Genomic DNA, 26789 nt, shown 5'->3' on the forward strand with positions numbered 1-26789 from the left:
TGGCCGCGTGTTGCTGAACCATTGTAGTAGGCAGAGGAACGAAGATGGAGAAGAGCTGATTTTATGAAGGAACCAAAGAAGGAAAAATTGTTGCTGTTAACATTGTTTACTGAAATTCATCAACTTTTACTTTATTCATTCAAGATTTATTAAGTGCCTTTTGTAGACTGGGATACAGCTTAGCAAGAGAAATGATTGATTAAATAGACCATTATAATAAAATGGACTCATGCCTGTATTAGGACAAGTACTGTGTACAAAGGGAATAGATAACAGGGACATTGATCTAAAGAGAGGTTAGGGAGGACTTCTTGGAGGAAGTGGTATTTGTGCCTGAGTTATATGGGATGTGTGGGATTTCTTAGGTGAAAGGGGGCGGAGCAATACAGGGGTAGGCTAGATCTGTGCAGCGGCTTAGAGACAAGAGTGTACAGGGCGTGTTTGTGAGTGTCTGTCCATGGTAGAATGGTGGTCCCAGAGCCGCAAAAAAAGTGCAACCAGAGGTCCAAGCAGCAGCTAACATCCAGCACAGCCTTTTGAATACCTCTAGATGCTTCCCCTTCACCCTCTGGGCCTTAGAAAGCTAAGAAATTGTTCAGCTGGGATGGGATGTGCGTGGGGAAGCATGCAACGTTAAGCATCCACGTCAATGTTGAGATGCGTCCTAATGTCAAAAACATTAAGATGTGACTGGGGAAGCTGTCTGGGAATTGATGGAACATTGTACTTTCACATTTTGCAAGATGAGTTTGTCTTCCCCGTGGGTAGGTTTGAGGAGAGCCAAACCAAAGGCAGGAAAGAGCCTTCACAAGGGAATTGCAGAGTCGTGGGAGGCACCCTCGTGTGGGCCGCCAAGTGTCGGTCAGGGTGAAGGAAAGAGAATGGAGTGGATGTCATTGTTGGATGTGGTGGAGGAGTCAAATGTGCCTCCAGAGTGTTTGGCCCCATTGGCTAGGTGTGTGGTGGCCGCATTCCCTGAGGGAAGGCCTAAGGAAGTAGAACCAGGTTGGCGGAGAAGAGGGTGCTGAAGAAGGCTGTTGATCATGGAGAGCCAACGTCACAGGTAGACTGCTTGGAAATGGGAACTGTTTGAGAAGAAGGGAGGGTGCACTCTGCCAAATGCAGCCCATGGATCAAACAGAAGGGACTGAAAACTTAATGACTTTGGCAACAGAGGTTTCAGTGGCATGGGGTGGGCTGCAGGATGTTCAGAAGTTGAATAAGTGGAGACGGAGTATAGCAGCTCTTTCCAGAAGTTTCTGAAAGGGAGGAGAGAGTAGGGGGCTATGAGACTGAAAAGAATTTTTGTTTCATCACTGAACAGAGATTATAAAGTCACACCAGAATCTTTTTTTTTTCAGTTTAATTTTTTTTTTTTAACTTCAGAACTATGAATTCTGAATTCATAGTTAGCATAGTAGTTAGTAGCAACTTAGAGGCTTTGGGAATTTAGCAAAGAAGTTTCTAGAAGCAGGCAAATGAAAGCACACAGCAGGCTCAATCATACATTTATGACAGACATCTTTAAGGAGAAGACCCCCAAACAACAACAAAGATAACCCTTATCGTGGTGGTATGGGGGCTTTTCGTGTAAAGAGAGTCAACCCCACACAGCTCAAAAAGCTCTGAGGCCATTGTGGGTGTAAAGTGTGCAATGGTTATTTGAAAATGTGTGTGTTTGACAAAGATTTCTATCAAAAAAAAGTTGTGGCAGTAAAGCGGTCAAGTGGTTTTCTAGAAAACTTCAGTTAGTGGCAAAATCACGGCTTCCAGTACAGCTATAGGGAATGGAGTCACTTTGAAATGTTTCTGCCCTTTGTGGGGTACCCTGTAATTCTATTCTGTTTATGAATGTCCTCCTCACCCCTGAATTTGTGTGTGCTTTCCTAATGGAACACATCTTTACGCTCAGTAACCATGTTAATTTATGGTGTATTTTGGTATTCCAAGAAGTGAAAAATGGGGAGTTAATACGACTTCTCTTTGTTTTACTCTGAAGAGGTTTTTACTACCAGGACCTTGACATCTTCCACCTTAGTTTATCTTTAAGTTATCTTTAACTGGAACCATTTTGTCCATTAGCTCTATTCTAATCACCTTTCAGAATAGTCAGATTTACAAGCAACACATGACAGAGAAAACAAAAAAAATCAGCCAGCTTCTCCTGACATTCAACAGCAGCCCACGTCTAAATAGTGCAAAAGTTTATTTGCTTTTTCTGAGGATGTGCTAAGTGATTTTGCAGTTAGAGTGGTATGGCTTTCTAGCACTTAGGCCTGCATTTATTAAATAAATTTGTTCTCTAACTCAAGTGTTAAGTGTGTATTATGAAACCTCAAAGCCAATTTCGGTGATTGCAATGTGCAAATATTTTTAAAATTATGTAATTAAATAGGACTTGGCCTGCAAGGTCCACCAAAGTAATTTATTAATTGAATAGTCTGATTTAATTGTATGTTATTTTCGTTTATTCAGGGAAGTGCCTGCATCTCTTGCAGAGATAGGAGCCTCTTGTATGCCTGTCACTGGAGGTACAGAGGTCCTCTCCAAGAAATCTTTAGCACCCAATTAAATATTAACCAAGAAGAGGGGACTTGTTCCTTCTGTCCCTGAAACTCTATTTTCATGCCTGAGTCTGGCGATTTTAAAGGAAAAAGAAGGAAAAAAAAAAAAAAAAACCTTGCCAGATAGAATTATTTGTAATTCATTCTGTTTATCACTACATTATTTAAAAATGACTTACTCTTCTTAATTGTGCCAGTGTACAGGGTTATATAAAGTGTGTGTATAAAAAGAAAAGCCCCTTTAATTCAGTGTTAGCTACATCTCACTATGGCTAAAGCCACGCCGTATCTGTTTCCTTAAAATGTCATTTTAAAGGTATTGTGGTTTTGGAGCAGCAGCTGTGACTGAAAAGTATGTAAACTAAGCTGTTCTTGCTCATATCATTTTTATATTCTTATGTCAGACCAGAAGGCTGCTTTAAATTTATTTTTCATTGTGTATTAGTTCTAGAGCCCGGTTTTTTTTCTTCCTTGGGAACATATGTTCTTTGGGACGTGTTATACTCAGACACTTAAGAAAATAACAATTGTGTGTGGGGGGGAAAGGTACCAAAGTAGTTTCTTATTTGAGTATTGTATTTGGGGGAAGATTAATCAAAAAAAAATTAACTCTCACAAAGTAGAATTTTGGGGCCCAGCATCTGTGTTTTAGGAAATGAAAGAATTCAGGCATACTGTACTAAGTCTCGTGAAAGGCAGTAACTTTTAGAAGCCCAAATTGCTTTCCCAAAAGGAAAATATTTTTTGTTGCTATTAAATATAGTTTATATTGCTACTTCAGAACTTTTTTTTTTCCAGTGGGGCCATTTACCTAAATTCTTAGTTAATATTTCTGTATAGAAACGTCTTTGTCTCCGGAGCCCGCCTGTGCGAATTCCCATTTAATATGCGGTTGTGGATAAGTATTTATTCATTCCATGTGGTACTCCACACCTGATCAAGTGACAGCGTGGCGTCATGTCAGCCAGCAAAATGTTTGAGTGACTTTTGAGTAATGGTGGCATAGAAGGTAGAGGGGGTTGAAGGAAATAATAATGGGAATTTTTTTCCTTTCCTGTATATTTCAGCATGTATAATGCTTCAACTCTCTGGTGGAAATTTGGAACACCGGATAGTAAAATATTCCTCTTTCTAGAGGATAGTAAAAGTGGAGTAGAAAGTAGGAGCTGTTAGAATCTCCATGATAAATATAATTTGATTACATATATTGGGGTGGGTTCCCTCTGAGCTGAGGATTTTACTTTGAGAGTTGTTTCGCAATGGTATATTTCTTTCCAGTTTTTGGAAGCAAATTTAGCCCTAAGAATTTTCCCTGGCCAGGCGCGGTGGCTCATGCTTGAAATCCCAGCACTTTGGGGATGCCGAGGTGGGCGGATCACGAGGTTAGGAAATCGAGACCATCCTGGCCAACATGGTAAAACCCCGTTTCTACTAAAATACAAAAAATGAGCTGGGCATGGTGGCAGGCGCCTGTAGTCCCAGCTACTCAGGAGGCTGAGATAGGAGAATCACTTGAACCCGGGAGGCGAAGGATGCAGTGAGCTGAGATCGTACCACTGCACTCCAGCCTGGCGACAGAGCAAGACTCCATGTCAAAAAAAAAAAAGAATATGCCCTAAGAGGATTCTGCTGACTTGCCTCATTTGTACAGGCCTACATCTGGGTGCCCCAAGTGAGGGAAGTAATTTGGGGAGGCAGGCAGCTCTCTGGTGGATCCACTGTTGTGCTTGTCCCAGCCCCTCTGTCTCTTGCTGGGCCCCATGTGGGCCCCGGATAGTGGCATTCTGTAGGGCGTTAGCTGGCCCTGGTGGTCCTTGCATCTAGCCTTGGAAAGGGACCTATCAGAGCATCTGCGGTGATGGTCACAACAGTTCACAGGTACAGCACAGCTGTGGTCATCCCGATGGCCACTAGCGCTAGCTCTGGAGCAGGGCTCTGGGAAACCCGCACCATGCCGTGGAGGAGGCAGGAAAGTCCAGGGTTCTGGTCAAGGGTGTGTTCAGGAGGCTTGGGGGCAAGGGCTGTTTCCCAGTGAGTACACAAGTATTTCAGCATTTTAGCACCTTGTTCAGGTGACCCGTCTGTAGCAATTAAACACCATCCCTGAGTACCCCACCTTGTACCAGTGAGGAGCTTGGGTCTGGAGAAGAGAAGGGGCTTCCCAAATCCTAGATGAGTTACTGGTGGGTCCAGGAGCAGAGTCGCCCTCTCTTGCCTCCTAATGAAATGATCTCTCCACTTCACTTTGCTGCCTCTTAACGAAAGTGTGGAAATGTCGCCTTTTCCACTTATTTCAAACCAGAGTTGGTTAAAAGAATTTTCCTATGAACAAAACTAAAAGGCAAATAGAAGATACCTGGGGCCTGGAAGTGAAGGGCTTCATAGGAGGAAGTAAAGCTTGTTCAACTCCAGCTTCAGATGCAATGGGCTGTGGGACACTCATGACTTCTCCTTCTGTTCTCTGGCCTCTTTGCTGTTCACAGAATCCTGCTCTTAAATCTCCTCTTAACATGACTGATGTTCCCAGGGGCCATATTCTGTAGCCATTGCTTTTCTCCATGAATTCGGAGTCACAGGCTTGAGTTCTGCTTTCGTCCCCACCACCTGCGTGACCTTGGTCACACAGAGTCCCCTCCCAGAGGAGTGGCTTGCCTGGACCTCTCAGAGGCGCATTTTAGCTCTACAATATTTGCTGTTCTGTCTCATTCAAGATGTTCCCCATCCATGCCTTATTCCTTCCATTTAGTAGTCCGGGTCACGCAACTGAGGCAGAAAAAAGTCTGAATTTTGATGAAGAGATTGTCACAGTTTATCCCAAATCTGTTCTCGGGACATCCTTGTCTTTTCTTTTATTGGCAAAACTTGGTCAGGGAATTTCTGCTTAAATGAACCTACCACTTCCAATTTTGAATCAAGTTTATGCTTGCTATCATTATTAATAGGAGTATTAATTTCTGTTGCTGATAAAGCACCCTGGTGTGGCTGGAAAGTGGTTCTGTGCCTTTTCCCAACCCAAGTGAAGAAGGACATGAAAGGTTGTACGGTGTAGAAAGTGCCTTAGCAATTAAATAAAAGGCTGGTTCATATAAAGGGCCTTGTTTCTATATGGAAAATATGAGCTTTTTCTTTTCTTTTTCTTTCTTTCTTTTTTTTTTTTTTTTTTTTTTTTTTTACATGGACCAGGTGTGGATTAGTTCACTGAACCTTTTACCCAGCCTTATTCCCGCTTGTAATTCTTCTGAGGCATAGTTCAGCCAAGTCAAAGAAACATGTTATTAAAGGTGAGCTGAAAGGCATTTAAAAAATAAACAAACTGTTTAAGATCCTAAATCAGTAACAGAATCTATATGCACAGACTTGAAAAGTACAAGAAAATGTGTTTCAATGCCTTTGGGTTCCAGGCTGGATTCTCCTCCCGCCTTCTTTGAACATCTCCCCGAAGTCTTTTTTGGTAGTTGGTGGGACAGGCAGCCCCAAGGCTAACCTTGGCTTGTAGCTTTTTTGTAACTAATGACTTTCCTCCACTGAGGTAGGTGAGACCCCAATCTTACACCAACAATTCTCCAACTACTATTGAGGGGAAAAAATAAGTACTTTGATTTTATTTTAGCACTATGTTCTTAAGAAGTTTAAAATCTGATATACATTCTCTTTTATTTTTCCAGCCTGTAGCATGGCAGACAGCCAGATTTTCTTTCTTTTTTTTTTTTTAGACGGAGTCTTGCTCTGTCACCAGTCTGGAGTGCAGTGGTACGATCTCGGCTCACTGCAATCTCCGCCTCCTGGGTTCAAGCAATTCTGCCTCAGCCTCCGGAATAGCTGGGATTACAGGCTTGCGCCACCACACCCATCTAATTTTTGTATTTTTAGTATAGATGGGTTTCACCATGATGGCCAGGATGGTCTTGATCTCCTGACCTCAAGATCCGCCCACCTCGGCCTCCCAAAGTTCTGGGATTACAGGCATGTGCCACCATGCCCGGCCAGCCAGCTATTTTTTACAACTTGTAGAGATGGTAGAAATGAGGTGTAGGATGTTTTAGATTTATTTAAGTTATATCATCCCTGATCATAATAACAGCGGCCATCATTTCTTTGAGCATTCACTTTGTGCCATACACTATTCTAAGTACTTATTCATGTCAATTCATTTATTCTACAAAAGCAAATAATGCACTGTAATGAAGCCCATTTTATGGATGAGAACACTGAGGGACAGAGAGCTTAAGTAACTTGCCTAAGCTCACAAGGTCAGTCAGTACCAGAGTTAATTTGAACTTCGGCACTTGAATCCATGCTTGTAAATTCTGAACTATTCTAGTCTAAAGTATACTGTATGGTACTATATTCTGTAATACTTAGTTTTAGGTGAGGCAGCCCAAGGATGCATTAAGAAATACAGATACTCGACCGGGCGCAGTGGCTCACTCCTGTAATCCCAGCACTTTGGGAGGCCGAGGTGAGTGGATAACGAGGTCAGGAGATCGAGACCATCCTGGCTAACACGGTGAAACCCCGTCTCTACTAAAAATACAAAAAATTAGCCAGGCATGGTGGCCGGTGCCTGTAGTCCCAGCTACTTGGGAGGCTGAGGCAGGAGAATGGCGTGAACCCGGGAGGCAGAGCTTGCAGTGATACTTGTTCTGTACAACCTTAGCCTTGCCTTTTTCAAAACTTGTTTGCTTTTGTTGTTTTTGATAGCCTGTTTTCAGCCAATGAATAGGTAGATATCAATCATTTGCAGCCTGTTGTACTCCTTTTTAAAGAATTATCTTAAAGTTTCATTGGGATTGTGCAATTGTGCAAGGACATTCCCCTATTTTATTTTATTATTTTTGAGACAGGGTTTCACTCTGTCACCCAGGCTCGAGTGCAGTGGCACAATCTCAGCTCAGTGCAACCTCTGCCTCCCTGGTTCAAACAATTCTTCCACCTCAGCCTCCTGAGTACCTGGGACTACAGGCAAGCACCACCTTGCCCAGCTAAATTTTTTTTTTATTTTTTGGTAGAGATAAGGTTTTACCATGTTGGCCAGGCTGGCCTCGAACTCCTGACCTCAAGTGTGATCACCTGCCTTGGCCTCCCAGAGTGCTGGGTTTACAGGCATGAGCCACCGTGCCCGGCCTATTCCCCCATTATTAAACAGTGTCTCACTTTATTGCCCAGGCTAGTGTGCGATAGCACCATATTAGCTCACTGCAGCCTTGAATTCCTGAGCTCAAGCAATCCTCCTGCCTCACCCTCCTGAATAGCTGACGTTACAGGTGTGAGCCACTGAGCCTAGCTTATTCTCTCATTTTTAAAGTAATTTCAAATAGCAGAAGCAGGGAGGGAGTGGCATTTTAGGGGTTGATATTTCTGGTCCACCTTTAATGAAAGCAACTCCTTCCAAGGGGAGCTTGAAGCCTGAATTCTTCGTAGTGAACACAGTACTCTTTTCAGAAACTTATACTTAGCTTCCAAAAATTAGCTATAGCTCCACCCTGCTGCCTTATATGATAGAAAAAGAAATGAGTTGAGCAACAGCTTCCTCTAGCACACTTTTGATTGTCTTTGTTTCGCTGAAGTCCGTATGCTGAGCTTGTTGAACTCATCTGCCTTGTTCAGCCATTCTTGTTTTAGGAGTGTTAACTTTCTTTTTGGGAAAGCAGCAGTGTATGCATACACCCTTGCCAGGCTCCCATCAAGTGTCCCTTCACCTTTAGCAAGCCCTTGGTGGACTCAAGGGAGCTTTATAGTTATTATTAACATAACAGTCTATAAGTTGGGCTTCTTTCTAGTGAAGGAGCCAAGAGGGAGGGCCCTGCCTGGTTTTAAGTTACGTAGGCTTTTCTAAATGTGTTTCTAAGGGGAGCTAGAGAGGTGGTGAGCTTTGGGGAAGCCTAGCCTTGGGTCAAAGTTGAGTGTAGAAGGGAGCTGGGATCTGCAGATATCAGGGAATTTAGGAAGAGAGGCATGGGAAAGGAAATGGGATGAAAAGGTGCCAGGAAAAGTTGCCTCATCATTTCGCACTTTGGTGGTGGCCGAAAGGTAAGTTTCTACTTTGAGATCACTCTCGGGCCCTGTGGGCACAGAGCTGCGAAGTTTCTCAGTTTAAGGACTAATAAAGTCGGGATGTGGGTAATTCTGGGAGACTGGGTAATTTGAGGGGAAGGATTGTTGGAGGTCTTTCCAGCTATACTGACAATGTACATGGGTTCATTCTTGAGTATGAGCGTGTCCATAATAAAATCTAGCTGTAGAGCCATTCAAGGTCTTCTCTGTGCGCACCAGCGTGCTAGCCATTTTATGTACAACAGTAGGAATGGAGTAGCTGGAATAAGATACAGGAATGTTTTTGTTCAACTCATACACTGATTAGCATTATTCACTCATTCTGTATTTACTGAACACCTACCCTGCATAGCCGCTGCTCTGTACTGGGATACAGCAAGCAAGAGGCCTGCACAGTGGCTCATGCCTGTAATCCCAGCACTTTGGGAGGTGAAGGCAGGATGATCACTTGAGCCCAGGAATTCGACACCAGCCTGGGCAACATAGTGAGACCTTGTCCCTACAGAAAATTGAAAAACTAGACAGGCATGGTGGCACATGCCTCTAGACCCAACTACTCAGGAGGCTGAGGTGGGAAAATCGCTTGAGTCTAGTAGTTAGTTCCAGGCTGCAGTGAGTCATGATCGTGCCACTGCACTGCACTCCAGCTTGGGCAACAGAGTGAGACCATGTCTCAAAAAAAAAAAAAAAAAAAAAAATGGGAGGGGAGTACAAATCAGATAAAATCCCTGCCTTCATGAAGTGTATGTTCTGATATTTTTGTCATAAACTGAAATTAATATGACTTATCTGTTGCCTAAACTTTTGCCCAGAACAACCAAACAGAATCAGTTCAAATGCAGTGGGAACCGCCAAGAGCCAGATGTGGCCATGAGAGGAATATCTTTGAGAGCCTGTCATCTGGCTCCAGCTGTGTTAACCTACGCCTGGTAGGCAGCCATGAGTTGTGTCTGCCAACTGGTGGCCAGACACTAGTGCAGGCTTAAACAATTAGCGGAATTCCTCATCCGGTGGCTGGATTCGCTGTGTGTGTCCTACAGATGATCGCTGCTGTCGAAACCAGGGGACTCTGTGGGCAGAAACGCCCAGAACAGAACCAAAAGTTAGCCCCTTGAAAAACCAGTCAAAGTCTCATCCCGGAACATGGAGAGGGAGGTAGGAATCGGGGAAGACCAGCAACAGTGAGAAAACAGAAGTAAACCAGACGTGGCCCTCTGCCTGGCAGACCTTCATTCTGACTGAAAACTCTTGCCTGATAGAGAACGTCTGCCTCTAGCATGCCCCTGCAGAAAAGCAAAGAGTAGAGTTTGCCTGTGAAGAACATTTTTTTCAGTTATTATTTTTTACATTTTTGCCCTTTGGTGCAAAGCATTTATGATGCTTTAGTGGTTTTACCCAAACTGAGATTTCCATGAAAAGTATTCATTCCCACCTTTTGGAAGCAATTAGATCCCCACAAACAGGCTATAACTTTCAAATGTCTGTTATATCTGCCTTCAAAAATAAGTATATAAGTTAATAAAATGCTTCAGCCTGCCTGCATGTGGAAGATTTTTTTATAAACTGTAGAGTTGCTGGTTTAATGTACCAGGCAAGTCCTGCTAGCACACGGGAAAATAATAGATGCTGATCGTCCGTTGTCCAGCATGTTTCTAATACCACAGTAGTTGCTCAGTAAATGTTTGTAGACTGAGCTGAATAAGGAAAAATTCCAGTGAACGTGCTGACTTGCAAGAATGGTAATGAAAAATTAGTGCAGTCATTTCAAATCATAAGTTGGGGAAACAACCCACCATTTAGTGCCCCCAAAAGGTAAAAGTTCTAATTGGAATAAGCTTAGGATTTTTTTTTATGTCCACATCTAAAGTCTGATGATAACAGAAAGCACAAGATGGCAGAGATAAGGTTTTCAGGGAGACTTCTCTTGAGGCTGAACGTATATGTCCATGTGAGAACATCTTTATCATGATGAGGTTCTTGGTGGTTTTTCAAAGAAGTCCCACTCTGAACAGATAACAACGACAACAAAATCATTGAAGTGGGGAAAATTCAAAAGATGGTAGTTTATGTGTCAAAATCAACTTTTGCATTCTAACTGCATTGTGTAAATTTGCTGTGCAGGAAACATAAGTGAAGCCATTTGGTTTTGTGGCATTGGTGTGGGTTGGCTCAGGGGGTGGGGATAAGGTTGAGGCATTGATACAGTAAGAGGAGAGCCAGATGGTTGTATTACACATCTTTTGTGTTCTTGTTTGTTTCTTAAAGCAGTTGCAGAATTTTGCCCTTGGCAATATTTTCTTCATGCCTGTGTGTTCTGCTATGAATTTACTTTTGTCAGAGTACTTTGAAAGAAAAGCCTTGCTCAGAAAAAAAAAAAAAATTTAACTTACATTATAAACTTGTGAAGTCAACAGTGTGTTCATAAAAATATTTTTTAAATGTTAAGTATGTTAGTAAATAGTTGAGAGAATCAGCTTTTCTTTTTTCTTAGTGCAGTGATTTCGACCATATTTTATGTCAATTCAGGGAAAGAATTTTTGCAAAATTATGAATGTGCAATTGGTGATGGATGGATGGATGGAGATGGATAGATGAGTAGACAGATACATGGAACAGATACATTGTTATTCCAGTAGGGATGAGGCCTATCTGATTAGAGATTTAACTTTTTCCATTACAGCAAGCCCTCAGGTTGTGGTTAACCTCTTGCGTTTTATCAGCAAGCGTAACTTGGTAGTAAGTTGAGTGAGAGTGGGTTAGGGTAGTTGCTGAGTTTTGGTTGACATTTGTTAGAATCGCTGTTACACCACCATTGAAATTTATATTTATTCCCTACTAAAAGGAAATTCTATTTTGCAGTCACCAGTGGCAAGGGATGTTTAAGATGTTCTAATGCATGTAAGAGGTGGTATTTTATCACCAAATGCTTTTAATAAAGAGTTGCTTTGGAGCTGTCCCCCCCTCACCCCTACACACACAGATCGTGGTAGAATGCTTCAGAATAATTTAATGTCCTATTTACAGTTCCAGTTTATTTTTTTTTTCCTTTGCTCAAATGAGAGAAGAGCAAATATGTAGGATCCTTGGGCGACGGTTTATTCTCCTGTTGTGCACAGATTTCCAGTTTTAGTTGGAACCTGCAGTCCCTGATGAGAAAACAGGAAACTTACAGTCCTAACCTTATTGAAATCTCTGCCGGGTTTAGTCACAAGTCTGAGGCGACTCCTTCCAATAATGAAGCCATTGTACGCATCATATCTGATCAGTTCTTGAAATGTTTTAGTAAGTCTATCTTACAACATTATAAGAAGATAATCAGCAGCCTTAGAAGGTCCCCATCTGGACTGTAGAGTTCTTTTACTGAAAGATGTTTTGCCTTTTTGAGATAGCTCTCGCGTTTCATCATCTGTTCCGCCGAGATGAAGTGCATATGAAAAGTCAGTGACTCTGAATCCATCTGTTGTTATTATTTTCCACTGATAATTGGCTTGAACAATGAAATGTCTGTGTCTGCAGCCTTTGAAACTGTACACGCTGTTTATTTTCTGGAGGTCTCCCTGCAACTACGCCCCCCCATCTTTCCCCCTGCATTTTTTCTCAAGCTTACAGCGAGTGGCGCTTGTGTGAGGATGACATCTTTGACTCTGTGCATCAGTATGTGTCACTCAGCATCTAAAGCTTGCATACGGATTTTTGTCACAATCCCTGTGTCTGTGCCGTTCACTCCCGAATCCGGCGCTCTTTCAGCAAGGAGCTTAGCTGGGCCACAATGCGTGGATCCCTTACCTGGATTGTTGTCTTTCTTTCACCATCCTCATTAAAATATTAATTTAGGGTACAGTATCTAATACCTATGGAATTAGATACTACCTATAATTGTATAATATATTCAGTTGCATCCAGGTTTGCATGATACAGAGCATTAATATTGGATTCCACTAACATCACTTCCATTAGCTTACTCAACCAGTATGAGATATAGATGAGCTGGGAAGCATAACTACCCTCAAAACTGCCAAAACAGTCATTAGAAGCTCCATGGGGATGGACAGAGGCTTTCTCACAGTGATATACTGATTAAATTTTGTTCTATGGTTTATTTGCAGCAAGGTTAGATCACTATCGTCTATGGACGCGGGTTATCTAACCCCTTATTTGGAAGGTCATTTCAAGGCAAAAGGGTGGACAAAATCAGCATTTTCAGTTTCTGTGGGCACCCCTCCTAGAGAACCTGTGTTTTATTCTCTGAGTCTTTGGGTATCTTTTTAATTTGTTTGCCTTTTCTCCATGTTATGCCATAATATGTGTTTGAAATGAGTTTGGGGTTTGTTGGTTTGTTTGTGAAAATATTTTAAAACTTTTCAGTGATCTTCACCTTTTACAGTAGAATGATTTGGCCAGAAAACAGTTTTGTGTTAATAAACTAAAATTGCTTTTGAAATAGAAAGCTGCCCTATTTCCCTTGGCTAGGATAATCACGGCATTCTCAAAGGCTGTGAAGGATCTGTGACCTATCCTTTTTAGTCCAAATACAGTAATAATATAGACACATCCTATAGCACAGCACTGCTGGATTTGGCCCCAGAGTACTGTGTGGCATTAGTAAGTAGTAGACGAACATAATCTTATTTATGTTTCAATCAAAATCATTTAATACTGCAAAAGTTATTAAAAAATAATTAAGTTACTAAGACCAACATGTAGCTGGAACACAGAATAAGAGGTCAGTGTGAGTTGATTCCATAAGCTAAGAAAAGTCAGTAGTGAATTCCTAATACTGGCATGTTTTTCCTCTTGCTTAAATTCCTGGGTTGTAAGGACAAATTATGTTGAGGTATGGCATATTTTCTGCCAAAATGGAGAAAATTGTTGACTGTAATTATGTTATTTAATTGAAATTATAAGTGGTTGAGGCCACTCAGTTAAAAGCATCTTTTCTAATATAGGGGTAATGTTTTTAAATGAGTGGTCATGGATTGGTGACATTTGAAAGGCAGGCATTTGGGATATTTTGGAAAACTCAAATTATTTTCCTTAAATGATTAGTGAACTAGAGAATATAGTTAAGTAGTTTTTTTTTTTTTTTGGCTTATTCTCTTTAATTAGATATGCATGAATGTATTATGTGCGAGTATATATGCACATATATATGTGTGTATATGTGTATATATTTTTATATGCACACTTTATATACATATATCAAACAGATCTTTGTAGGTACAGAGTCACAAGTATCAACTTACAATGTGACAAAGCAGAGAAATGAGACGTATATCTCTGACAATTGTGACTAAACAAACTGATTGTTTTAAACTCTCGTTGAATGTTAAAGATTGAAATGCAACCCATAGTAGAACTCCAGGGATGGGTATACTACAAGTTCTTTTTGGAGTAGCTGCAGATACAACAATAGCACTCCCCCCCGCCCCACGAGTGAGTTCTTAATCACTAATGAATACAATTCATTTTAATTGTTATTATAGCAACATAACATTTAACTGTCTCCTGTTTAGTGGTGTCCCCTGGAATAGGCAGTGTCTCCTGTCAGAGTGAGGACAGGTAGAAGGCACAGCGGGCGTCTGATTGAGCCAGTTATTCATTTGCTGAGTGTTTGTGTTTATGCAAAGGGGCCTCTTCCTGCATATTTAATCTAGAGTAAGGCAGTGGCTTTTGTTGTGTTTAGCCCACATACCTTCAGTCCTTCCTCACACTGCCGCCAGCCTGGGAGCCCTGAGAGCCAGCAGGCTTCCAAGCGCCTGTAGTTTCTCCCTTACAAACTCTCAACTTTCTTCCGTTGTGTGAAAATTGCCTCTCCCGCCCCAAAGCTTTGCCTCCTCACCATGAACGGGTAAGTGTGTGCGAAGCCAAGGCTGACACTTTTGTTTCATTTTACTAATGTTGAGAGGGTACTTTGCTGCCCTTCTGGGCGCCTCCTGAAAGCAGTCCTGGTTCCTGGGCCGTTGTCAGCTTCTGGCTGCATTGAAATAGACAAGTACAGGTGCCTCTTAGGAAATGTGGCTGAATTTTGGACTCGCAGAGAAAGGCTCGTGAGGACTAGGGGGAATTAAAAAGAAAAGAGCGAGAGAGCAGCTTTATTATTCTTTGTCCTAACAAATCCTGTTTTGTAACTATCCTGCAGATAATGCTGCCATTGTTTGCTAAAAGCCTTCAAACAGTGTGTAAGACTGAACTGTAAGAAAACAGAAACTCTGCCGCTGTATTGTCTATACCCGGGCCAGGGTCCTCCCCGAAGGTCTGTGCCGGAATAGGAAAGGTTTTCTTCTGTGGAAATCGAATCGTCTCTTCATTGATATTAATAGCACACTAGAGATGTTGGCCATGATGCTCAGAGAGGCGGTCGGGAGGGAAGGAAATCTGATCTTGCTGGGGGGAAAATGACAGCCTCTTGGCCCCACGGTGGAGGAGACATCATCCAGGCTCAGTGTGCATAATGGCATCCTGGCTTAACTGTTTGCTCTAGGAATTTTAATCTTGAGCTGTTTGTTTTACTATCTGGGGTCTTGCTATTTTTTGTTCCTGTACTGTCTTTAGAAAGCACCATATTCAGGGGCTAATCCAGTCTTTTTTTAAAGTGAATTTTTAAAAAAAGCCTCAGAAATTCATGTACTGTACACTTAGATCATTCTGGGGTATGATGGGGGTATTCTGCTTTCTTTTTGAGGGTAGAGTGTTATTTCAAAAATAAGTTGCCATGATTAACAAGGGTGAACCATCCAAGGAAGTTATGTCCTGTGTGAAGATATTTCAGGGTGTGGGAATTATGTCCAGGCTCTAAAAGAAGGAGTTTTCATGACCAGTTAACTGTTGCCTCTGTTTGAGTAACTCTTTTCAACAGAAGAGTGTGCTGTTCCCCCGCAGGTTGGAAACTGTGAGAATTTAAATAAAATTTCATCAACCTTATTAAAATATGTAGGGACTTGTGTCTTCTTGGGTACAAATCAGTCTAGAGACTTAGAAGCATTTATTAACAGTGAGGCTGCTGAAGGTTTTTAATAACAAAATTACAAATACTCTATCTAATTGTAAGTATATGACTTTTATACTTGGTTTTTAAGGGGAAAAATACTTTTTTTTGAGGCAAAGTAACTCCGTCAGAGCACCTTCTGTGATTAGCGCTATTGTATTCTTAAATTTTGATTGATAGAGATAATAGTTTTCACTTAAAAATACAGACAGGTACTTTAACTTTCCATGACAATAGCTATTTGCATTTCTTTTATCTTTTTGTTTAACATTTGTGGGGGTTGGGATGGATTTGATTATTAACTCTTATTGCACACTAAAGGTGAATCTAAAACAAAGGCTTTGTTAGAGCTTCAAAGGGAAAACAGCAAATATTGTTTTTAGGTTTCAACATTTAAAGGCTGCTAAAGGATACCTATAAAATATTTTCACATGACCATGGCCAGGGTTTTCCTTTTCTGTAAGGTAGGAGAGAGTCATTTTTCCAAATGAGATTGGCCGATGTGGAGTGAGTGGGGGGGCTGCCAGCCTGAAGTAATTTCATGGGCAAGCATCGACTGGGGTTTACTGCACCACGTGGCTTAATGTATAATATTTTAGGTTTTTGCCCTACTAGAATGGACTCCAAAGTTAGGTACTATGATCTGAGGAGGGCCCCAGAGGATGAGCAGAAAGGAAGTAAAATGTTACTTGCAAGGATAGGAGAGAGATTTGGAGAATGGTGGATTCCAAGTTACACATTTCTTTGATAGAGACAAGTAAAAGAAGTGTAGTGTTTGTGAAGCTGCAAGCCTGGGTAGCGTCCAAGTTTGCCTCTGGTCTCAGAGACCCCGACTGCACAGCAGCTTCTTCCTTCCTTTTCTTTCCTGTTTCCTTCCTTTATTCTTTTCCTTTCTTTTTCCCCTCTGTTTTTCTCTATTTTTTCCTTTCTCCCCTTTTTCCGTTTTTATTTTCTTCTTTCTTTTCTTTCTTCATTCCCCACTTTTTTTTTTCTTTTTTCTTTTTTTTTTTTTCAAACCTGACTCAGTATATGAAGTCTTAAGGGCGTAGAACAAACTTTGAGATTGATTTTGGGGTAGATTTTCTTAACTATAGAAAATAAAGTGACCCTTGTCTTATATTTTTCAATAGTCAAATATATGTTGATGTCCTATTTCCTAAGAAGTCATTGAAAAACAAGGTATTAAAGCCCACAGGAAATAAGATTCCCTATTTAAAGAGGCAGCAAACTCTTGGGAATTGGCCTATTTGGAGCAGTTTTTGCAGATGAGTACAGGCCATTCGATTGGAGGATCTGGGGATATGGGAAGTCTGAACCATGTTCCTTCCTCAGTTTCCTAGTAAGAAAGTGTCCTCTAGCCATAGACCTACTGAAAAGCCCCCCTAATCACCACCTGGGGGCTTGCTTTGCTCATCTTTGCATCTTTATTAAGACTGGCACACAATAGGTTCTCAGCCAGTATTGGGTAGGCTGAAGATTGAGATGAACTATGTTGGGCATACTTCAGAGTTGCTTTTGCACAATTATATAAAATGAAGTATAATGCAGAAATCTTAATGCAGATAATTTATTTTAGCTGTCAAGAAAGGGAAGGGGGAAATACTATAAACGGGAAAAAAACAGCCGATATTCTTCATTCTCAGTTTTGTGAAATGAGATTGCACCTCCACATTTACCTGCAACGCATTTCCAAGTAGGGCATACTAGTGGACACCGTGTATTATATGTCACACAGATTAAATTAAGGGCAAAATATATCCATAGAAAGTATGATGTTGAAACACTACAATAATCTGAGGGTTCTTTAGAGTAACAGTCCTAATTAGGGAGGAGGGGTGGTTGGGGAGGTAGAGAAAGAGGAATGTACATTTAGTGTTTCACCCTAGAGTTCGCAGTAGAAATTTGGTGTCCTGGACATGGTTTTTGTGGTCCCTGTGTAGCTTCAGGTAAATGATACTGTTGCAATCAATAGTGAAGAGGCCACGGAACAATTCTGGTGTTCACAGGATCTTAACTGTTACAGAGAATGACATAAAGGAAAATAAGTAATTTCTGTTTACCGTATCCTTGGCTCACTTTTAAAACCTAAAACCAGTAGGAAACTTAAAAAAGAAAGAGAAAAAGAAAAAAAAAACGCAATTCGTATGGAGACAGCATTTTTTAAAAGAAGACAAGTGGGCTGGAGGGGAATGTATTTCTTTTATCTTTATCTTTTTTTTTTTTTTTTTTTTTTTACATAAAAGCTTTGCATAATCATTTAATTTTAGTTTTGGTGCTTGTGCTGCCAGTAAGCATACAGGTAAATAGTTGATCTATTTGATAAGTAAAAGTGATTTAAAGAAAATAGCAAATATAGTATTGGAAAGGGAAGTTTTATGCTTTGGAAAAAATGAAATGCGTATTTTTCTGCTAGTTGTTGGTTTCCAATTCTTGTAAGCTAGTAATGAGGCAGACTCGGGCCCCAGTACTACCCCCTAATTTTCTTGTCTATTATATTGACACATTTCATTTACTTTAGCATGATGGCAAACAGCTGTTGAACTATTAATCTTTTCTCAGCAAAACTAGAAAAATGTCTATTAGAATTACTTTGTTAATGTATACCTTCTCTAAAATGAAAATCAACAGAAATAAATTAATGAGTGGCCAATCATGCATGTTCACCAAAATTTATGAAACTTCAAAATGGAGAAAGATAGATTATATCCCACTGCCAATTTTTTATGTGTAAGTGAAAATTAAATGTAGTCAGTTTCGTATTGTTTTAGTATTTATAAATTGGAGGGTCAGTTGTATAATTTTGTTGTAATTCTTCCCCCAGTATCCCTAGGGGAAAAATTGATACTTGTTAAATCTGAGGCTGAACCAGCTTCTATTTTTGTTCTGTGTTCACTTACGGACTATACCGTGTGGATAGGTGAGTAGAGAAACAGGTCTAGTGTTTACCTGAAAATGTTCCGCAGGTTCAAATGCAGCGCTGGAGATAACTTTATTCGAAGTAGGCATTTTCAGCAGTTTTTTAAAAAAATTAAATTTTAATGAAGTCCAGTTGTTTGCCAGGCCTATATGATAGCAAATCTCATCTGCATTGCAAAGTCTAATACTATAGGTCTGACTGCCAAACATGCAAAAATAGACACAGCTCAATAGATAAACATATAAATTAGTTTACAGTGCATGTATTGGAGAACATCTCAAGTAAAAAGGAGAGAGGAAAAGGCGTTCTTGCTTTGAATTGAGTAGGATCTGCCAAAGTTCACTTGCTTTACATTTAAGATTTGATGAGTGGTAGATGTAGAAATTTCTCTGTGTGCTTTGTATCTACTGAGCTCTGATTTGTGTAGAGTGGGGCTCTGCAGATCTTAGCTCTACCTTGAGGACCTGACCATCTTTGCTCTGTTTTTCTTTCTTATCATCGCTTGCCCTGAAATAGACTTCTCACCACTGGAGAAACCAATCTTGGGGACATACATCAGCAGTAAAGCACACGATTTTCATTTTCAATTTGAATTGTTTTGTGTAAAAACAAAAAGGTTTTGGTCAGGCTGCAAAATAGTAATTTTAAGTCCCAGAGCTAGGGTTTTCCCCCACCCAAATGGTGAAAATTTATGGTGAAAACCTCCAATTTCCTCTTACAGTAAACATGAAAATTATGATTTCACTCAGTGCCTGCATCTTTTTCCAATCTTAATGGCAAGAATCTGCATACACTTGCTTGTGGAAATGTCATAAATTGGCCTCGGATCAATTCCTCAAAGATGGTACACACCAAAGTGCCACTTTCAAATTTTTAGCCCTCGTGAAATAAGATTTTACTCTTCTCAACGATGTTTGCCTTTCCACATTCAGGGCTGACAGCAGAGGGATAAGCAGGGATATATTCCTATAACATTAAACCACTTCATTACATACTATTCTGAAGAGTGAGCAAAAAGATATTAACATTTTAGTGAAATGATGATATGATTTCGCCACCTTAAAAATTATATGAGCATTTGGTCAACGGATATGGAATGAATCCTGTACCCTCTTAGTAACTTGATCTAAATTAATAAACAAATGTTTTTCTTTTCACTCATGCCATATGTTGATCCCAGTTACATGGGCAGAAAGAGGCAGCTTGTAATGTTTCTTAAAGGATTAAACACTGTTTTGCATATGGGAGTATGCAGATGCAGGAGTAGGATGTGGGGTAAAATGTGTTCCATGGTTTCTTTGTGTTTTAGGAAGCCTGATTTCAATTGTTTGTTTCATGTGATATGAACTCTTTTTATTTAACTTAGTAGCTCCGGTAGATACATAGTAAGAGAAAAACATTCTGTGAACAGCTTTCACCAGCAATTAACTCCCTGCCTCTCCCCAAAGTGAAAATGGTGCTGCTTTCATTCATTTTGAAAGGTCCGAAGTGGCAGAAAGCATCTTGTCTGCAAGACCTAACTCTCTTCTGAAAGGGGGAAAAGAAAGTCTCTGCTTTAATGAAATAGGAGATGTTGTGGATATTAACCAAACAGAGACACGTTCAAGTGGCAGTCTGGTTTCCAAAAACAAAGGCCTATGAGTCACATATTATTCTACGTGAAAATAAATTGATAGACAACAAGATGAGAAAAAGTTGATACACAACATTTGAAATGTTTCATCTTGACTTTTTCCCCCCAAGTCGATTTTGTTGTCTTGAAGAGCTCAAAGGCATATGGTCCAGATAAGTAGAGATTCTTGGGACTTGTTTTTATTAACCCTGAAACTCATTTGCCATTAAATAGAATTGAGTTCTTTTGTTGTTTTCCTTGTGTCTGTCCTTGGCAGAGGTGGTTGTTACTTCTCTTGACATTCAGATTTCGATATTCTCTTTTGTTTTCAGGGTAAGACGTGACCTTTTGAGGTGACTATAACTGAAGATTGCTTTACAGAAGCCAAAAAAGGTAAATGCAAATGTGATTAGTGAAGTTATATCCAGGGCTGTGACTTTTGCCTTCCAGGCATTTTAATTCAGTTGGTTTCTGGTCTGTATTTGTCAAATCAACATGTCTTTATTTGCGTGTAAGGACGTATGTGGTGTATTTTTTGGAGGTCCTAGGAAAAATGGTTGCCCTCAAGAAATGGTCTACAGATTCACATTTCCCCCCTAAATATTATCAAACTCTTCTATGTTTGTTGAAGCTGAACTTATTTTTATTTTTTAAATTTATTTTTTTCTTGTTGACTTGGTAAGTTTAAAGTTAGAATGGAATATTCACATCACAAAAGTGGTGATTCATAAAATTAACTTGCTGCAAACAAGAGTAACGCATGTCAGTATTGTGTGCTGAAGTGGTGTCATCCGATTGATGTTCATCTGGCGGCTTTATAATCACCTTCTTTCAGAAATTAACAGTCAGGCACCATAGCAACATGCCACATTGATGTAACTGCTGAGCAGTGTGGGGCATATCTCTGTAATGTCAGCGCTAGGCTGCCTTGTTCTCTTGACCTTGCTTGAAAATCAAATGAGTACTTGATTTTAAAATTAGAAGTTTTCAGAGAGACTAATGTAGCTTAATGAATTAAAGCCAAATTTAATTTTCTCAAATTTGCTTTTGGGAGGGGGAATGAAAAAGTTCCCCGGTTAAAATGGTTATGGATGCTACATATTTACTTGATTTCAAAAGTACCTCTGATAAAGGCAATGATCATCTTACACAAGATAATCCTGCTGGTCATTTTAACATCTGATATTTCTCAAGCAGTTAGCATCTTCATTTCATTTAGAATATTTGGCCTTTAATAGTTCCATTTGATTTAGTAGATTTGTGTCTGTCTAAAAACAGGTTACCCGACAGCATGGGTGAACAAAGGCTTTGCTGAGATTTTGCTAAAGTTTATGTATTTGTCAGATATAGACTTCTTATTGAGTTGAACAGTTTTTTTGTGGAACTTTTCATAACGTGAAGAATCTTTGATCAGTTTTTGATAAATCTCACCTGGGGCTTGGGAGGTTCTAGAATGCATATATATAAAGGGTATGGATTTGTTTTTGTAGTTGCATTCTGGCACATTTAATTTGGGCCAGAAAAATCAGACTTGCATCATTTCGCCATCTACATTGTTTAAATGAAACCTTTGCAGGATCTACCTAATTGTATTTCAAAGAGGACAAACGTACGTTTCAGATGTTTTGGTGTGGAAGAAATTGGTTCCCAACCAGTAATTGGGATTATCAGGCCACAGCAAGACACTTCCCTTTGTTGACACTCAATTTTCTTTTTCTTTTTCTTTTTCTTCTTTGTGAGATGGAGTCTCGCTCTGTTGCCCAGGCTGGAGTGCAGTGGCAGGATCTCGGCTCACTGCAACCTCTGCCTCCCGGATTCAAGTGATTCTCCTGCCCCACCCTCCCAAGTAGCTGGGATTACAGGCACTCGCCATCACACCCAGCAAATTTTTGTGTTTTTAGTAGAGACGGGGTTTCACCATGTTGGTCAGGCTGGTCTCAAACTCCTGACCTCGTGATCTGCCCACCTCAGCCTCTCAAAGTGTTGGGATTACAGGCGTGAGCCACCACGCCCGGCCTCAGTTGTCTAATCTTTAAAAGGAAGGCGTTAATCTCTATCAGGGGTCTGTAAACTTTTTCTGTCAAGGGTCATATAGTAAATATTTTCTGCTTGTTGGGGGCATTCAGCCTCTGTTGCAGCTACTCAGCAAGGCAGTAATTTGCTGTCTCCTGGTCTCTATAATCTCACAGAGTGATCTCAATCCAAGATGCTCCTCACGCAAAGTGGTGCCGCACGTTTAACTCATCTCCTACTGTTAGCTGAGGTTTCTGGCAAAGCTAAAAACTATGATTAAACAGGCCAGGCCTGGTGGCTCATGCCTGTAATTCCTGCACTTTGGGAGGCTGAGGCAGGTGGATCACCTGAGGTCAGGAGTTCGAGACCAGCCTGGTGAAACATGGTGAAACCCCCGTCTCTACTAAAAATACAAAAATTAGCTGGGTGTGGTGGCGGGCGCCTTAAATCCCAGCTACTCGGGAGGCTGAGGCAGGAGAATCACTTGAACCCGGGAGGCGGAGGTTGCAGTGAACTGAGGTCGCACCACTGCACTGCAGCCTGGGAGACAGAAGGAGACTCTGTCTCAAAAAAAAAAAAAAAAAAAAATTAAACAAAGCTGAAAAAGTGGTAGAAAAGATGGAAAGTTTAGCTTGAGAGTTGCCTTATCCGTACAGCTCCAAATATAACCTTCACTGATGGGTTTTCATTTGTTGTTTTGTTTTTGTTTTTTTGTAATCACCTGTAAGCATGAATTATTTTTCTTCTGATTCAGTATCTTTATAATGTCCATTCTTTCACCTGTTACCTGAAAATGGAAATACAGTCCCCACGCCACCCCAAATTCTGTAATATTCTTGAAAGTTAAAAATGTCATAGGTCAAAGGAAAATTTGAAAAGAAATCTTTCTAGAAATTTGTCATTGGCAATGCCTGAGAAAAAGAGTCTATATTACAAAAAAAAATGCTTTCTTCATAATCACTATCAAGTGCAAGATCTATTGTATTATTCAATATCGTGCAAATAAGGGCCCCCTTGTAAAATTTCTTGATCATAGAAATATTTTATATGCTCAGTCTCTATAGTTCTCTACTTTCAGCTTTTTTGGTTGTCTTTGTTTTTGTTCTATATACATTGTCTTAGTCTGTTTGGTGTTGCTATAAAGAAATACCTGAGGCTGGGCAATTTATAAGAAAAGAAGTTTATTTGGCTCATAATTCTCCAGACTGTACAAGAAACATGCGCCAGTATCTACTTCTAGTAAGGACCTTAGGAAGCTTCCAGTCATAGCAAAAGGGGGTTTGGAACAGGCATGTCACATGACAAGTGAAAAAGGAAGCTTGGAGGGAAGCGGAGCCAGGCTCTTTTTAACAACCAGATTTGTCATGAACTAATAGAGCAAGAACTCAGTCATTACTCTGGGGAGGACACGAGCCATTCGTGAGAGACCTGCCCCCATGATCCAAGCACTTTCTATTGGCCCCTCCTCTGACACTGGGGATCAGATTTCAAGATGAGATTTGGAGGGGACAGATTTCCAAAGTATATCATACATCATCTTCAGTATTCCTATTCCAAGTGAACATTTCATCACTTAACACTTTTTTTTTTTCTTTTACAGTATCCATTCCATCTGTGTTTTGAGGCTAATTTCAAATTTTGGGGAGAAATATGTTAGGGTGTATAGACTTAAGTAATATATGTAATTTTTACCTTTGAACAAGGTGAAAGATCTTTCAGAGACTAATTTGTATATATCTTGATCTCTTACCTAGAGAGAAATAAAAGGTTTGTTGGAAATATACAGTTTAAAAAGATGTTTCAAGTGAATATAGTGGTTAGAGTTTCTTTCTGATGAATAAGCGTTAAATGAGGAGAAGACCTTGCCATCCAGCAATGGACAAAAAAGCCAGCATCATCTTTCACACTGCAAGAAGCATGCAGACTTCAGATGCCAGGAGTTTCTCAATAAATACCACGCCTCAAATTTGAAACCTGGGAATTATTAACAGTCAGTATAGATGCACAGAAATATGCCTACAAAGGTACTATGGGAATAACTGATTATATACATAAAAGTCGCCAGGCAAATTCAGAAAACCAGATGAAGCCATTTTGAAATTTGGATTCTATGGTCTGGAGAGTCATAAATAACAGTCGTCATACTCGGTAGTGATATAACAATTTTCTTCCAACTAGATCTGAGTGCTTTACACAATGGGTCTGGTTGCTGGCATTCGTAAGAGGTAGCTGGCAATTCTTATAATCCCCACTTTACAGACTGGAAAAACGGTCCCGTTGATGATAAATAGTTCACCCAAGGTCATCTAGAATGTCAAGATGGAAATTAAAGAGGGATGCACTGGTCACAATTATACAGATGTCGCTCTATTATGGTTGCGTTGGTTTGGTGATCTAATAAAGGTTTCTGTGGCGTTTTTCCCTGCCTCCCCTCACCATTGACAATTTACTCACATGCATTTGCTTAAAATTCAAATCCAATTTGTAAAATTCATCATCTTATATTCAATTCTGAATGGCATTGAGAGTTGAAGATAATCATCAAGGCCGTATAGATTACAATTAAAATGGTTAGTTTTAAACATTAGGCATCTCCAAGCTTCACATTTTGTGTATTGGTTCAGTTTTTTTTAAAGTCAAGTTATTTGAGAGAAAATTAAAAAACAATCAAAAGGAAGTTTAATCATTGCAATGTTGCCCCCACCCCCATCCCTAATTCGAGGTGTTTTAATGTTAGATGAAGGAACTATAAATGCATCCTTGTAGATAACATTCATCGTGTCTTACCTATTATAAATTATTTCTTGGTGAAAAATAAAGCTAAAATGCTATTCAGTTATTTGAAATATAAGTTCCTTTAAAAGTGTATATGTGAGTGATTTGAACATTTACCTAATGACAACAGCAATTCTGAGTTAAACCCATTCAAAACTACCTTTTTCTAGTATTTAGCATTTGAATTATGTGACTGTTAATTAAGGGAGTTGTTATGAAGACCCTGTAAGCAGTCGTTACTGAGTTACCAGACGACCGCATTGGCTGGAATGTGATCAGTCAATTCAGTTAAGCATTGAAATGCTCCCTGATCCCCCCACACACATACGGTAGACTCATGCCTGGGTTGTAACAGTCAGGGTAAAGACTAGGCTGGTGTAACAAAGAGACCCCAGCGTAAAATGGCTTAAATAAAATAGAAGTCTACTTCTCTCATGAAACAACCAGACCAATGTAGCTTGTCTGGGCAGATTCTTTCCGTCTGTGCTCTCCTACCTTGGGGCTTTGTCTTTATCATAGGATTGAAGCTATGTTGTTGCCACACTGTGGAGATGTCCAAAGCAGCCGATTTTCTTTTAATCAAAAGAGTTAAACATTGTATACATCCCACTCATTGTCACTTAAATGGTAAGATTATGGTCATAAGGCTCAGCAAGCTTTGAGGGCTGTTGGGAAATGTCTCTACCTAGGTGGCCAGGAGCCTTGGGAGAATTGACAAACAGATTTAAGGGGACAAGTAGAATACAAGCACTTCATTGATTCAGTTGCTCCAATCTGTAATTTCATTCATTCATTCATACATACAGATGTATGTACATACACACATGTATTTATTCTTACTGCAGATGTTTATTGGTGGGTGTGTGCTAGGTGCTGTGATTATAGCACCGTGTAAGAAGGACATGGTCTCTGTTCTCACAGAGTTGATATTCTAGAGGGGCAGGCATATGTGAATGACGATGATGAAGATGGGTGTTAGGAAGGGCAATTATTGGTTGATTTGAGAAGTGTTCTAAAAGAAGGAGCCCAGGGTGTCGGGAATTATGTGTTTTAGCATCGTGTGGAAGTTATGTGAGATTAACTTGATTTCCTTATATGCTGTTGTGAATGTTATCAGGCATGTTAATTTTTTGTTAACAGAATTACTGAGATATAATTCACATACAGTTCACCCATTTAATGTGTACTGACTTTTCAATAGTTCTTAATGTGTTCAGAGTTGCAACCATCTAGTTCGGTTTTAGAATATTTCATCGCCTAAAAAAAAAACCCTAGTAACTATTAGCACTTACACTGCGTTCTGCCCTCCACCCATCCCCTGATAACAACAAATATACATTCTGTTTGTATAGATTTACTTAGTCTGGATGTTTCATAGAAATGGAATCCCACATCCTTTTGTGACTGGATTCTTTCACTTAGCAAAATGTTTTCAAGGTTCATCTAGGCATTTAAAATTTTTAACTGTCTTAAAACCTCATGAGTTCTTATTTTTAAATCTAGGAGAATGGTTGCTTGAAATATTCTTACAAGAGACAGAACTGGGGAAAAATTACTGTTTTTTATGCTGTGTGTATTTCCATAGACTGACATGGCCTCTCAACAGTTAAACATCAGAATTTAAATGTTTGCATTTTAAGTTAGCTGTTTTTAAACATTGTTAGCCATAATGCTAAACTAAGTTACTCTGTAAACAAGAGCTGTCTCTCTTGAATGTTAGTTTCAAAGAAAAAAAATTTCTTAAATATTGATTTCCAGAGAAATATGCTCAATAGAGTTCGTTTTCAAGCAGAAGTCACTTGTTGAAATGTACATGAAGGCATATTTAGTAGTAAAGACAATATTTGCAGCAATTATCAAATAACCATA

General features: G+C 39.9%; 1 protein-coding gene across 1 annotated transcript in view; it reads left to right on the top strand.

Moving 5' to 3' along the window:
- The window catches only part of LOC115830331 (forkhead box protein P1-like), a 385580-nt gene that overhangs the window by 261533 nt on the left and 97258 nt on the right, over window positions 1-26789 (top strand). Inside the window, exon 4 of the mRNA XM_030801756.1 lies at window positions 20465-20525. The gene's annotated coding sequence lies outside the window, so the exon portion shown is untranslated. The remainder of the gene's footprint in view (window positions 1-20464; window positions 20526-26789) is intronic.

The sequence above is a fragment of the Nomascus leucogenys genome, chromosome 21 (assembly GCF_006542625.1).
Source record: "Nomascus leucogenys isolate Asia chromosome 21, Asia_NLE_v1, whole genome shotgun sequence".
Classification (NCBI taxonomy): Eukaryota; Metazoa; Chordata; class Mammalia; order Primates; family Hylobatidae; genus Nomascus; species Nomascus leucogenys.